Source organism: Leopardus geoffroyi, chromosome E2 (assembly GCF_018350155.1).
Source record: "Leopardus geoffroyi isolate Oge1 chromosome E2, O.geoffroyi_Oge1_pat1.0, whole genome shotgun sequence".
Taxonomy (NCBI): domain Eukaryota; kingdom Metazoa; phylum Chordata; class Mammalia; order Carnivora; family Felidae; genus Leopardus; species Leopardus geoffroyi.
In genome coordinates, this window is record NC_059335.1 from 2,420,924 (window position 1) to 2,429,211 (window position 8,288).

At 41.3% G+C, this 8,288-nt stretch overlaps 1 long non-coding RNA gene across 1 annotated transcript; it reads right to left on the reverse strand.

The window, feature by feature from the left end:
- Positions 1-2,259: 2,259 nt before the first annotated feature.
- On the reverse strand, positions 2,260-8,092 carry LOC123577958. The gene is made up of 3 exons (XR_006702169.1): positions 7,962-8,092; positions 7,519-7,653; positions 2,260-3,160 (listed from the first exon to the last, which is right to left on the reverse strand). It is a non-coding gene; the product is annotated as an uncharacterized LOC123577958 (long non-coding RNA).
- Positions 8,093-8,288: the final 196 nt, after the last annotated feature.

Consider the following 8,288-nt stretch of genomic DNA (forward strand, 5'->3'; position numbering starts at 1 on the left):
TTTTTTTTTAATGTTTATTTATTTTTGAGAGAGAGAGTGCGTGAGCAGGGGAGGGGCAGAGAGAGAAGGAGACATAGAATCCAAAGCAGGCTCCAGGCTCCAAGCTGTCAACACAGAGCCTGACGCAGGGCTCGAACCCATGAACCATGAAATCAAGACCTGAGCTGAAGTTGGACACTTAACCAACTGAGCTACCCAGGCGCCCCTGTTGAGGGTCCAACTCTTGATTTTGGCTCAGGTCATGATCTCATAGTTTGTGGGATCAAGCCCTGCGCTGAGCTCTGTGCTGACAGTGTGGAGCTGCTTAGTATTCTATCTCCCCACCTCTCTAATCTCTCTCCTGCTCTCATGATTTCTCTCTCTCTCTCTCTCTCTCTCTCAGTAAGCTTCAAAAATTGTAAGCGTCCGACTTCAGCCAGGTCACGATCTCGCGGTCCGGGAGTTCGAGCCCCGCGTCGGGCTCTGGGCTGATGGCTCAGAGCCTGGAGCCTGTTTCCGATTCTGTGTCTCCCTCTCTCTCTCTGCCCCTCCCCCGTTCATGCTCTGTCTCTCTCTGTCCCAAAAAAAATAAATAAACGTTGAAAAAAAATTGTACTGTTATGAGATTTGCTAAATGTTTATATTATCCTTTTAAAGAAATAGCTTCAAGGTTGACAAAACCTACTTCTCTCGTAATTTCAAAACATTCTTTCATTGCTGAGTTATGTTCATTTTCTAGCTTCTCAAGAGGTCTCTGGTTCACTTATTCCAGTGTTTATAGTTTTCTGACCTATAAACACATTTAAAATTATAACTTCTTTGAGTAGTAACATGGTCACATCCCACAGGTTTTGTTATGTACTGCTGTTATTCACTTCAGAGTCTTCTTGTTTAACTGAAGCAGAAAATATTAGGTAACATAAAGGTGACTTTGTTAATGTCTAATTTATCACATTTTTACCTGAGTTATATCCCTGTATGATTTGTTACAAACTTCTGCACATCTTCCTCAACTTCTTTAATAGTTAAATGCTTAACTGTTGTTTTACATACCTGGAGTTTTATTCACTTTGCATCTTTTTTTAATGTTTATTTATTTATTTTTTTTTCGAGAGAGCACAACCTGGGGAGGGACAAAGAGAAAGAAAGAGAGGGAGACACAGAATCCGAAGCAGGCTCCAGGCTCTGAGCTGTCAGCACAGAGCCTGACGCAGGGCTCGAACCCACGAACCATGAGATCATCACCCGAGCAGAAGTCAGACACTTAATGAACTGAGCCACCCAGGCGCTCCTCAACTTTGCATTTTCTGACGCACAATAAATGGCAAGTTCTGAATGGGGGTTTTAAAACTTATATTCATCAGTATGAATCTTCTCATTAAAAGAGCCTTATGGTGGGGCGCCTGGGTGGCGCAGTCGGTTAAGCGTCCGACTTCAGCCAGGTCACGATCTCGCGGTCCGTGAGTTCGAGCCCGGCGTCAGGCTCTGGGCTGATGGCTCAGAGCCTGGAGCCTGTTTCCGATTCTGTGTCTCCCTCTCTCTCTGCCCCTCCCCCGTTCATGCTCTGTCTCTCTCTGTCCCAAAAATAAATAAACGTTGAAAAAAAAAAATAAATTAAAAAAAAAAAAATAAAAGAGCCTTATGGCTAAAGAAATTCTCACATATGTGACATATAAAGCGTTACTTTCTCTTATGCATCCTTTTCTGTAAATTAGGATTAGCTTATGGTAATAGGTTTTCAAAATTCTCCACTTGCATGGTTGTTTGCCATCATGAATTGTACAATAGTTAATAATTGATAGGTAGTAGGGGGAGCTCTTCTACGTTACCATATTAATATGGTCTTTAGTGATGATGTAATGATGTGAATCTGCTGATAAATGCAACATGAGCTGAAAGATAAAGCATTTCCATATTGGACAAGGTTATACGTAATAATAAATTATTTGATGTTCTTTCAGGGACAAAACCAGTGAAATATTTCCTTCACTTATTTATAGGAAGTTTCTATGGCATGAATTCCTTAAGACTAAGAAAGATGACCGTGTCTTGAAGGCCTTCCCACATTACTACATACATAACAAATAATGTTGAGTAAGTTGTGAACCCTGACTAAAGGTTTTCCCACATTCCTGACATTCATAGTGATTTTCACCAGTATGAATTTTCTAATGTCGAATAACTAGTGTTAAGTGACTAAAAGCTTTTCCACATTCAGTACAGTGAGAAAGGTTCTCACCAGTAAGGGTGCTAATGCTCATTAAATTATGAAATTCGACCAAAAGCTTCCATTACATTTATATAATTTCTCACTTGGTATAAATTTTCTGGTGATGATAAAGCTTTGAGCCCTGCCTAAAGGCCTTCCCACAAACCTTACGTTTATAAGGTGCCTCACCAGTATGGATCCTCTGATATTGAGGAAGATATGGCTGATGACCGAAGGCCTTTCCACATTCATTACATTTTTATGGCTTCTCCCTGGTATATATTCTTTGATGTTCATGAAGTTGCGTGATACCTCTAAAGGCCTTCCACATTCCTTACAGTCATAGGGTTTTCTCCAGTATGAATTCTCTGATGTTGAATAATTAGTGACAAGTTTTTGCACATTCAGTATATTGATAGAATTTTCCCCGAGTATGCATTCTATGATGTGCATTAAGTTTGAGAGCTCAATATAGCTTTTTTGATACTCCTTACATTCATAGGTTTTCTCACCAGTAGGAATTCTCTGGTGTTGGGTAAAGAGGGAAATAGGACTAAAGGCCCTTCCACATTCTTTACATTCACAGGGTCTTTCCCAGTGTGAGTTCTATGATGTTGAGGGGGATCAGAACGGTGATGGAGAAAGCCTTCCCATGTTGCTTGCATTCCTCAGATCGGTCAGCAGTATACATTTTCTGGTGACTTAGAAGGGATGTCTTCTGCCGAAACCCTTCTCTACATTCGTTATGCATAGGGCTTACTTCCAGGTGGAACTTTCTGATGCAGGTTATGGGAAGTTTGCTGTCTCACAGTAGATACTCTTCCTGGGTGATTATCACTTGACTGGAATTTCCTTCCTCATTTCTTTGATGTCTCTCAAATATGCCTTTATATTCCCAGTCATCCTGGAACATGGGGTCCTCAGGATCTTTGTTTATAAATTTTTCCATTTTCTCCCATGAGGATACATGATCTGAAAGATAATGAAAAAGCAGAGATGCTCATTTTAGTCCTTCCTCTTAGAGAGTTAGAGCTTCTTTAGTAGAAACTGTTTTTCATTTTTTAAAAAAAAATTTTTTTTTTCAACGTTTATTTATTTTTGGGACAGAGAGAGACAGAGCATGAACGGGGGAGGGGCAGAGAGAGAGGGAGACACAGAATCGGAAACAGGCTCCAGGCTCTGAGCCATCAGCCCAGAGCCCGACGCGGGGCTCGAACTCCCGGACCGCGAGATCGTGACCTGGCTGAAGTCGGACGCTTAACCGACTGCGCCACCCAGGCGCCCTCATTTTTTTAATGTTTATTTACTTTTGAGAGAGAAAGACAGAGTGCAATCAGGGGAGGGGCAGAGAGAAAGGGAGACACAGAATCCAAAGCAGGCTCCATCCAGGTTCTGAGCTGTCAGCACAGAGCCCCACGCAGGGCTTGAACTCATGAACCATGAGATAGTGACCTGAGCTGAAGTCAGATGCTTAACCAACTGAGCCATCTAGGCGCCCCTAGTAGAAATTGTTTTAAACTGAAAATGATGTTTATGTAAAAAATGACTGTTCTTTACAGCTCCCAAATATGACTAAGCAATTAGGTAAGTGAACAAGGAGAACAGGATATGTGGACATCCCCTAAGTGAAGTAAGTGAGGTAGTTATTCAGATAGACTTTTCAGTTTTTATCATTACAGTTGCCTAAGGAGTTTGTTGAAATAAGGATATCTAAGGTGGTTCTTGCAAGTGACAATGAGACCCATTGCTGAAAACACTTCAGAGCTTCATGTTGCACAAGAGTGAAATCCTGAGTCCTCAACCTGTCAAATGTATTCAAGTTCATCTTCAGCTACTTGCCTTCCTCACTGTGTTCCACCCCCAGTTTCTCCTTGCACATGTGAGGATACATGGGGTTGCATTTGCTGATCTGTATGCAACACTGTGCCCAGTTTTTGCAAAGCTGGCTTCTTGTTAGAATTCAGATCTCATATTCAACATCACTTCTTTAGATGGCTGTCATTTGTCTTATTCTAAATACTGTCACCCCTATGATTTCCCATTCGAGAATCTTACTGCAAAATAGAAAAAAGTTGTGATGGGTCACCTGGGTAGTTCAGTCGCTTAATCTTCCAGCTCTTGGTTTTGGCTCAGGTCATGATCTCGTGGTCATGGGATCAAGCCCCATGTCAGGCTCGGTGCTGTGCATGGAGCCTGCTTGGGATTCTCTCTCCCTCTCCCCCTGCCCTTCTTCTCCACTCAAACTCTCTCTCAAAATAAATAAATATACTTTATCGGAAAAATTTTTTAATGTTTATTTATTTTCGAGACACAGAGATAGGGTGCGAGAGGGGGAGGGGCAGAGAGAGAGGGAGACACAGAATCCGAAGCAGGCTCCAGGCTCTGACCTGTCAGCACAGAGCCTGACACAGGGCTTGAACCCACAGGCCACAAGATCATGACCTGAGCCAGTGCCAGACACTTAACCGACTGAGCCACCCAGTTGCCCCCAAATAAACTTTAAAAATTAAAAAATAAAATGCTTTAAAAAAAAAAAAAAGCTGTGACGATATACATGGAAATACTTTATCTACCTCTTTACTGCCTTCTCCCCTCAACCAAACTTTAACCCAAATCTAATTTACTTACTGTTGTATAATAAACCTCAAATTCCATGCCTGCCACACATATGACATCATATAACTCATGAATATTGAAAGAATGGACCATTAGGTTGAAGGAAGAAAATCAGGATAAGGATAAGGGGAAATAGCACAAAGGAGAAGGGAACCTACAATAGGTTATTATTTCATGCCTATAATTAAGTATTAGTAATATCAAAGTATAGTTTTCAAAAATTTTTCCAAATAAAAAATGAAGTTGTGTTAACGATTTATTTAACTCATTAATAAGGAACCAAGATGATGGTAAAGGTGCTTCAAAGAAGAAGTCAATAATTGAATAAATACACACAAATACTCAAATGAGTTTGCTAATAGATTAAAAACTGGTTAATGCCATACAGAGTATGAAAACCAGAACATTTGGATTTTTTTTTTTTTTTTTTTTTGGCCAGCCAGAAATGTCCAAGTTGACAAGCTAATAAGTTCATGAGTCTAGGTTCTTTTGTTTTTTGTTTTTATTTTTTTAATGTTTATTTGTTCTTGAGAGAGAGAGGGAGAGAGAGGGGAGGAGGGGCAGAGAGAGAGAGGGAGACACAGAATCCCAAGCAGGATCCAGGCTCTGAGCTGTCAGCACAGAGTTTGATGCAGGGCTCACACTCATGAACCATGAGATCATTACCTGAGCTAAAGTTGGATAATTAACCGACTGAGCCACCCAGGCATCCCTCAAGAGTCTAGGTTCTAACCAATATTTAACAGTAAGTCAAACAAAGGTACAAATCCTCTAGAAAATGAAACAGCCCTTGGGTATACTTATTAGGCAGTTTCCTAGTATGGTATTTAAAAAACATGGGTCTTGGGTACCAAAATCCCACATCTAGGAATCTACCCTGATGAAATACCTCCAACATTATGATAAACATGATACACATGATTATTCATTATGGTATGATCATCATTTTAAAATACTGGGAAGGGCGCCTGTGTGGCTCAGTCCGTTAAATGTCTGACTTGAGCTCAGGTCATGATCTCACCGTTCATGGATTGGAGCCCCGCATCCGGCTCTGTGCTGACAACTCAGAGCCTGGAGTCTGCTTCGCATTCTGTGTCTCCTTCTCTCTCTGCCCCTCCCCCGCTCACACTGTCTCTCAAAAATGAATAAATGTAAAAAAAAAACCTTTTTAATAAAAAATAAAATACTGGGAACAATCTAAACACCCATATATAGGAGAGTGGTTCAATAAACTGGCATATCTACAAAATGAAGTGTTATACAGTTGCATACAAGAATGAAAAAAATGTCCATGAAATTATAAGTAATTTCCAAGACATATTCTTAGGTGAAAAAAAGCTAGGTGCAAAAGTATACATAGAGTATGTGACTTTTTCTGTAAGAAAATAAATATAAGAGAATATACATGTATCTGCTCATTTTTACACAAGAAATACTGGAAGGAAAAGAATGTAAAATAATGAGTTTGATTAACTACAGGGGTAGGTGGGGATAAGGTTGAAAAGAGGAGACTGAGAATAGGTAGCAGGAATGAGGGAGATGCCATACTTTTCTGAGTACACTCTTTTGTAAAGTTCTGACTTTTCAGAATGACAGTAATGTTTCACACAGCATCCAAATAAACAACTAAAACAGTAATGAATGAACCTGCCTGTACTTCAAATAAATACAGCCACGATGAAGGGGGTGGGGAAGAAAAGAACCAATTTTAGTATATTTAGAAAACAGTATTTTGATCACATACTGTAAGACCAAAGAGAAAAAAACTCATACATAAACGTTGTACTCTACTTAATACATGTGTTTCTCACAGGGGTATGATAAGAATTATTTAAAAATTGACTACATAGAATTTTAGAAAATGTTTAAGAAATGTCTGGCAGCAGAAATTACAGGCTGGTCTAATCCTACATCTCAGGATGAATCAGAAGCAACCTTGGGACCCACGTTATTGCAGAGAGCCTGACTCAAATTGGAAAATTTGAACATGTTAAAAAAAAATGTTTTTTAAAGCATGAAAGAAAGAATGTACAAAATCTGAATCTGGAAATACATATCAAAGGAAGAAAAATCATTGGGAGGTAACCAAAATAAACTATTTTTAGAACCATATTTTCGGATGGAAACAATGATCCAACTGTTTATTTATTTATTTATTTTTTTTACAAAACCAACAATATTTTATTGCTGAATCAACTTGAGGTTCAAATTATGGGAGACAGGAGTCCATAGCCTCACCAGGGTGGATCCAACTGTTTAAAAAGTGGTGGGGGAGGGGCGCCTGGGTGGCTAGGTCAGTTAAGTGTCTGACTTCGGCTCAGGTCATGATCTCATGGTTCCTGAGTTGAGCCCCGAGTCAGGCTCTGTGCTGACAGTGTGGAGCCTGCTTGGGATTCTCACTCTTTCTGCCCCTCCCCCACTCATGCTCGGTCTCTCTCAAAATAAGTATAAAAAGGGGGTGGGGGAGAAACTGGAAAGAAACAGTGTTCCCTGGGTAGGTAAAAAGTTGTACTTCAAAGAACTCGCCTTCCTCTTTGAGTGGGGAGAAGCATGGGGAGGGTGCAGGGGGTGGTATGTGTGAGTAGGAGAGAGGCCCCTCCAGGCGCTCACCCTGATGGGAGTAATGCTCTGCTCTGAACACTAGGGACTTTGAGGGGAACTTTCCAGGCATTGTCTCAAAGGTGCCGCGTCTTGCTAACCGTCTGAGCCATTACCTACAGCGCCACTGCCCTTCTTAATGATCCTTCACTCAGCTGGGCACAGGCTTCCTGTCACATCTCTTTGTGCCCCCAAGGGTTCTTTCCCTTGTTCTGATAAGGAGATCACACCTGGCCTGGAAATAGAAGAACCTGTGTACGCAAGAAGAAATGCAACAGAGTCACAAAGGGGGCATCCCAGAAGTCACACCCAGCTCCTGGTCATCAATGAGGAAAAGAAACCAGAAAATTCCAGAGAAGAGGAGGAAGTCACTTTTGGAATGGGGAAGAAGCTTCTTTGGGTGTTATCCTACAGAACTATCTGTCCCCATTCAGTACAATTGCATTGACAACAGAGCAGAAACTCAACCATAGTCTTGAAGGCACCTCAGAATTCACACCCAAGGCAGCAGGTATTCCCGTGGGCAAATCCCAGCCTCCCAGGGGTGCTAACATCTTACCTAGAGATGAAGCTGCTGAAGTTCTCCAGTGTCACGTCCCTGTACAAATCCTTCCTAGAAGGATCTGGCTGGCCCCACTCGTCCTGAGAAGACTACTGCCACATCCCTAAACATCACTGAGCCCTGAAACAACAAACTGAGGATGTGTGCCATCCAAGTGAGTATTCATGACCAGGAAAATAGGAGGATGGAAAAGGACACCGCAGGGAGTGGGGAGACATACCCAGAGAATAAGCTGAGGCAGATGAGCACGTAAGACGATTTTGGCAATTCAAGAGAAGGGTCCGTATGTTCTTGATATTTCTATGGAGAGCAGCACAACTTCCT